General features: G+C 45.8%; 1 pseudogene; it reads right to left on the minus strand.

Moving 5' to 3' along the window:
- Positions 1–336: 336 nt before the first annotated feature.
- On the minus strand, positions 337–2280 carry LOC140429307 (pyruvate kinase PKM pseudogene; annotated as a pseudogene).
- Positions 2281–5312: the final 3032 nt, after the last annotated feature.

Below are 5312 nucleotides of genomic sequence, written 5' to 3' on the forward strand. Positions count from 1 at the left end.
ATGAGGTTTAGATCCGGGAGAACAAGGATTTTCTGCCTGCGAAAGGCACTTGCTCGCAGCTTTTTGGGCTGTTCAGTACTTCTCATACATTTTTTTTTGTGGGATGTAGCTTTTATTGATATCCACCACGGGCAACAATTAAACTGCATTTTACTCCTATATTCACAGAAGCATGTTGTACTAAGTGAAACATCTGGTCTAAACTCCATAATTGCAAACAGGTTGAATTTAAATAGTATTGTACAGTATCTGAATAATGCACAAGTAATGTAACCAAAGCCCGGTCTGAATCACGGTGCATTATTGGGCATAATTTTTTTAAAAGATAGATTTCAACCACAAAAATATAAATAAAGGTAAAGGTTTGTGAAGGTGCACTTAGTACAACAATAATACACTGACTGAAACATTTATATAATAGTCTTACATCAGACAGTCAGGTGCAGTATAGAGTAACTTGATAAGGAGCTGAACTTATGACCAAAAACACTGCATTCTTTTGTTTGCTTATGTAAAGGTGCTCAGAGGTTAGCAGCTGGCAGTTGCACTGCAGTACATAAAGCGGTAGGTAGCTGCCTAAAAAAAAAGGGAGGAGGCGGTACTGCAGTGGACATCAATGGGAGATCCTAGCCGTTCAGGGCACTTGCAGGACACGCATGGTGTTGGTGGAACCAGGTCCTGGGCGCCAGCCTGTCAGCACGATCACCAGGTCGCAGGACTTGAAGAAACCACGAGACTTGCCGACTTCCATGGCAAAATTCACCCTGTGGTCAACATCATCAGACCATACTGCATCTGTCGGCTGCCTGAAGATGACCGGGAAAATGCCGCGGTAAAGGTGGGCCTGACGTGCAGTCTGAGCTTCACGGGTTACAGCAATGATGGGAGCTCGTGGGCGGTACCGGGACACCAGGTGCGCAGACCTGCCAGATTTGGTCAAGACTATAATACCAGCAGCAAGGCATTTAAAAGAGGCCTGCACAGCGCCAATGGCAGCAGTCTCCGTAGGGTCTACCGTAGGAGGCGCGAGATGAGCGATCTCCGAATACATCTGTCGGTGATACATTGCAGCCTCTGCCTCACGAGCTATCAGATGCTGCATTTTCACAGCCTCAAGAGGGTAGTCTCCTTTCGCAGTCTCTCCAGAAAGCATAATACAATCTGCGCCACCTAGTACAGCATTAGCTACATCACTGCCCTCAGCTCAGGTAGGTCTGGGTTTCTTGATCATGCTCTCCAACATCTGAGTAGCACAGATGACCGGTTTGCCAGCTCTGTTGCAACGTCCAATCATCATCTTCTGAGCAAGGAAAACCTTCTCACCAGGAATTTCAATACCCAGGTCTCCAGAAGCAACCATAATGCCATCACTAGCCTCCAGTACCTCATCAAATCGGCGAACTCCCTCATGGTTCTCAATTTTGCTGATAATTTTGATGCTTTTTCCCTTTTCACCCAGCACTTCCCGGACAGCATGGACATCAGCACCCTTGCGTATGAAGGAGGCAAACACCATGTCTACACCTTGCTCCACGCCAAACTTTAAGTCAGTTATATCTTTCTCAGACACCGCTGGAAGGTCAACAGCTGCTCCGGGGAGGTTTACACCCTTCTTACTGCCCAGGAAACCTCCGTTCTCAACCACAGTGTCACAATAGTCTGCACCTTTCTCCAACACACGGAGAGCAATTAAGCCATCATCCACGTAGATTATACTACCTATATCAACCACTTTAGGCAGATGTTTGTAGTCTAACCACAGTAAATCTTCATCACATTTCTCGCTATACGCATCGTCTAATGTGATTTTCAGTTTCGCTCCTTTCTTCAGTTCAATTTCAGCAGTGCCACTTCCCTTGATAAGTCCAGTGCGGATTTCAGGTCCCTTTGTGTCCAGAGCAATAGCAACTGGTCTGTAGTGGATGGGGTCGCTAGCAAAGCTTTCTGTAGCCTCACGGACATTCTTGATGGTTTCTGCGTGGTACTCGTGTGTTCCATGCGAGAAATTCATCCGTGCCACATTCATCCCAGCTTTGATCATCTCCTTCAGCATATCAACAGATCTGGAGGCAGGCCCAATGGTGCATATAATGCCGGTGTTCCGTGCAATTGTTGCTTCAGAGTCAATATCCAACAGACACAGGTGCTCCAGGAAAGTGTCAGCCATGGCAGCATTCAGCTGCTGATGCCGAACACCTGTGCCCATTTTGTGCGGAGTAGGTTTTGTGGTTGGCATTGCGGCTGTAGATTCTATCCGAGTTTAGACCAGATCCTCCGACAAAACCAGTACTTCTCATACATAACAGGACTCAACCCCATAACCATTTTGACCGAGCACACCCCGACACAGCTACTGTTAGACAGTAGGCTAAAAGACCGTACAGTAAGCCAAATTAGAGCAGCGTGCTGGACCCTACTCCTACAAGGATGCGGCATCACAGTAAAAAGGACAAAGGCGCACACGTTTCTGGCCGATAATCTACAATGTGCAGGAACCCCACATTAGTATAAGAATTGGCAAGTCATGCTGCAGCTGTATTGAGTATAAGAATTGGCAAGTCATGTTGCAACTGTATAGAACCTTAGTTAGACCACACTTGGATTATAGTGTTCAATTCTGGTCGCCACACTATCAGAAGGATGTGGAGGCTTGAGAGAGGTTGTAGAAGAGATTTACCAGGATGTTGCCGGGTAGGGAGGGCATTAGCTATGAGGAGCGGTTGAATAAACTCGGTTTGTTCTCACTGGAACGACGGAGGTTGAGGATGACCTGATAGAGGTCTACAAAATTATGAGAGGCATAGACAGAGTGGATACTCAGAGGCTTTTCCCCAGGGTAGAGGGGTCAATTACTAGGGGGCATAGCTTTAAGGTGCGAGGGGCAATATTTAGAGGAGATGTACGAGGCACATTTTTTACACAGAGGGTAGTGGGTGCCTGGAACGCGCTGCCAGAGGAGGTGGTGGAAGCAGGGACGATAGTGACATTTAAGGGGCATCTGGACAAATACATGAATAGGATGGGAATAGAGGGATACGGACCCAGAAAGTGTAGAAGATTTTAGTTTAGAAGGGCTTGGAGAGCCGAAGGGCCTGTTCCTGTGCTGTACATTTCTTTGTTCTTTGTTCTTTGCATGAGTGTGAAATCGTCGCAGCCAAGCACAACACAGGACCCTTTATTCCCAAATCATTACCGACAAAGACAGGCACCAGACCACAGAAACCCAGCCCACACACAGAGCTCTAAAAATTTATGTAGGTGGCTCCTCCACCATTGATAATGGAAAAAGGATCACAGGATGTGACATACATGTAGAAGACGCGCAGGGACGTGCATTAGAGGAGATATCGTTAAAATTGCCAGGACATTTAGGTTCGCAGGCAGCCGAGTTAGCAGCCATTGCATACATTGTGCTGCACCCAGATTCGTTCCCGACCCCAGCAGACATATATTCAGACAGCTTATATGTTTGCAACAGCTTGAGGGAATTCCTGCCCCTGTGGGAATCTAGAGGATTCTAACCCAGCAGATATTTACTAGATGGGGACTCCCCCAGAGTATTGAGTCAGACCAAAGTTCGCACTTCAGAGGAAGAGTAATGAAAAACATCCTAACAATTTTCAGAATCAAACAGAAGTTTCACATTGCCTATCACACACAATCCAGCGGCATTGTAGAACGCATGAACCGAACCCTAAAGGCAACACTTAGGAAGATGGTGCAACAGCATGGGGCACAGTACTCGCATTCGCACTGATGTTTATTAGAAACACGGTGTTGAGTTCAACAGGATACACCCCCCACACCCTCATGACCGGACAACCCATAAAGGGTACCGAGTATTTATTTGGACTTGATTTGGCCAGCCCCACAGTCACCGCCCTTACCCACGAAAGAGTGGTCCAACAAATAATGGAAAATATTAAAGCAGCACAGCTCACTGCAGCTGTTCAACTAAGCGCTATGAAAAAGCAGAGTAAGGCCTGCTTTGATAAAACAGTACACCCAGTAGAGTATACAGTCAGACAGCAAGTCATGGTCTCCCTGTACAATCCGAGTTCATAAGAACATAAGAACATAAGAACTAGGAGCAGGAGTAGGCCATCTGGCCCCTCGAGCCTGCTCCACCATTCAATGAGATCATGGCTGATCTTTTTTGGACTTAGCTCCACTTTCCGGCCCGAACACCATAATCCTTAATCCCTTTATTCTTCAAAAAACTATCTATCTTTATCTTAAAAACATTTAATGAAGTAGCCTCAACTGCTTCACTGGGCAAGGAATTCCATAGATTCATAACCCTTTGGGTGAAGAAGTTCCTCCTAAACTCAGTCCTAAATCTACTTCCCCTTATTTTGAGGCTATGGCCCCTTGTTCTGCTTTCACCCGCCAGTGGAAACAAGCTGCCCGCATCTATTCTATCTATTCCCTTCATAATTTTTTATGTTTCTCTAAGATGTCCCCCCCCGCATCCTTCTAAATTCCAATGAGTACAGTCTCAGTCTACTCAACCTCTCCTCATAATCCAACACCTTCAGCTCTGGGATTAACCTAGTGAATCTCCTCTGCACACCCTCCAGCGCCAGCACGTCCTTTCTCAGGTAAGGAGACGAATACTGAACACAATACTCCAGGTGTGGCCTCACTAACACCTTATACAATTGCAACATAACCTCCCTAGTCTTAAACTCTATCCCTCTAGCAATGAAGGACAAAACTCCATTTGCCTTCTTAATCACCTGTTACACCTGTAAACCAACTTTTTGCGATTCATGCACTAGCACACCCAGATCTCTCTGCACAGCGGCATATTTTAATATTTTGTCATTTAAATAATAATCCCCTTTGCTGTTATTCCTATCAAAATGGATAACCTCACATTTCTCAACATTGTATTCCATCTGCCAGACCCTAGCCCATTCACTTAACCTATCCAAATCCCTCTGCAGACTTCCGGTATCCTCTGCACTTTTTGCTTTACCACTCATCTTAGTGTCGTCTGCAAACTTGGACACATTGCACTTGGTCCCCAACTCCAAATCATCTATGTAAATTGTGAACAATTGTGGGCCCAACACTGATCCCTGAGGGACACCACTAGCTACTGATTGCCAACCAGAGAAACACCCATTAATCCCCACTTTTTGCTTTCTATTAATTAACCAATCCTCTATCCATGCTACTACTTTACCCTTAATGCCATGCATCTTTATCTTATGCAGCAATCTTATGTGTGGCACCTTGTCAAAAGCTTTCTGGAAATCCAGATGTACCACATCCATTGGCTCCCCGTTATCTACCGCACTGCTAAT

This window comes from Scyliorhinus torazame, chromosome 9 (assembly GCF_047496885.1).
Source record: "Scyliorhinus torazame isolate Kashiwa2021f chromosome 9, sScyTor2.1, whole genome shotgun sequence".
NCBI lineage: Eukaryota > Metazoa > Chordata > Chondrichthyes > Carcharhiniformes > Scyliorhinidae > Scyliorhinus > Scyliorhinus torazame.